The following is a 1,051-nucleotide window of genomic DNA, read 5'->3' as shown; positions in this document are numbered from 1 at the left end:
TATATGGTAATAGTTCAAGTAGGAAAAAGGAACAACTGATAGTTGTGATGCGCAACTCGCAAAGAAATGATAGTTTCGGTGTGTTTTTGACCTTAACTCTTTAAAAATTAACTTAATACTCATGTTAATCTGATGGTTCTCTTGCTTATGACAACTAGACCATGGCATTTCAAGCATTTGGCATAAAATTTGGGGTTCTGTACTAGTAATAGCTTCTACTTCTCCAATTAGTATTTCTTATCAATGCATTGTCATGTTTGAGCAGTGTTATTAATTTTACTTAAACTCAGAGGATTTGTCCTTGAAAATGTTTTTGCTAGCAAGGTTCAAAATAGATATTTTGGTGAAGCTTCGATGTCTTGTGTCAGAAATTGTTGGGGTTTTAAGTTGTTAGATGAATGGGAAATGGAGGGTGAAATATGGAGGGAAAATAATTTTTTTGAATTGTTCCTTTTTTGTTTTTGGATGAAGCATTTCTCCCACATTAGTTGTGGAAAGGAAAGTTCTTGTTCTCATAAATAGTTGAGAAGAGGACCTCCCCTCGCGTTGTCATCGTCGCTCGGCTCTCCTTCGGCTTTGGATTTGGTCAAATGATCTGATTGATTTTTTTTTATTTGATTGATTGATAATCTTTTTGGACCAAATTTAATTAATTTTAATTGTTTAATTATTAATTAATTATCCAAATCATGACCTGGGTTTTCGGATTAATTAGAATCCAGATTTTGACCCGAATCCGTTTCTGACCCATTTTTTTGGGATCAAATTAAATGTTCCCGCCATCCGTTAGAACACAACTTTTCTGAAAGGGTATAAACCTTTCAGAACCAACGCTTCCATGGCTATATATAACCTGCTGATCTTTAGATATTCCTTACGAATTTTCTGAACTTCTCTTCTCTTCTTCTTGCACTTCATAAAATTTTCGTGAGATTTACAGCAGTTAAGTGAGTTCACTGTCACCGGAGTTTGCCGATCACATAACGGTGAGTAAATCGTCATCCGGGAAGATATATTCTAACACCCCACAAAAGGGGAAAAATTTTCCCCT

The sequence above is a fragment of the Lycium ferocissimum genome, chromosome 6, assembly GCF_029784015.1.
Source record: "Lycium ferocissimum isolate CSIRO_LF1 chromosome 6, AGI_CSIRO_Lferr_CH_V1, whole genome shotgun sequence".
Taxonomy (NCBI): Eukaryota; Viridiplantae; Streptophyta; class Magnoliopsida; order Solanales; family Solanaceae; genus Lycium; species Lycium ferocissimum.
This window is presented reverse-complemented; position numbering follows the sequence as displayed.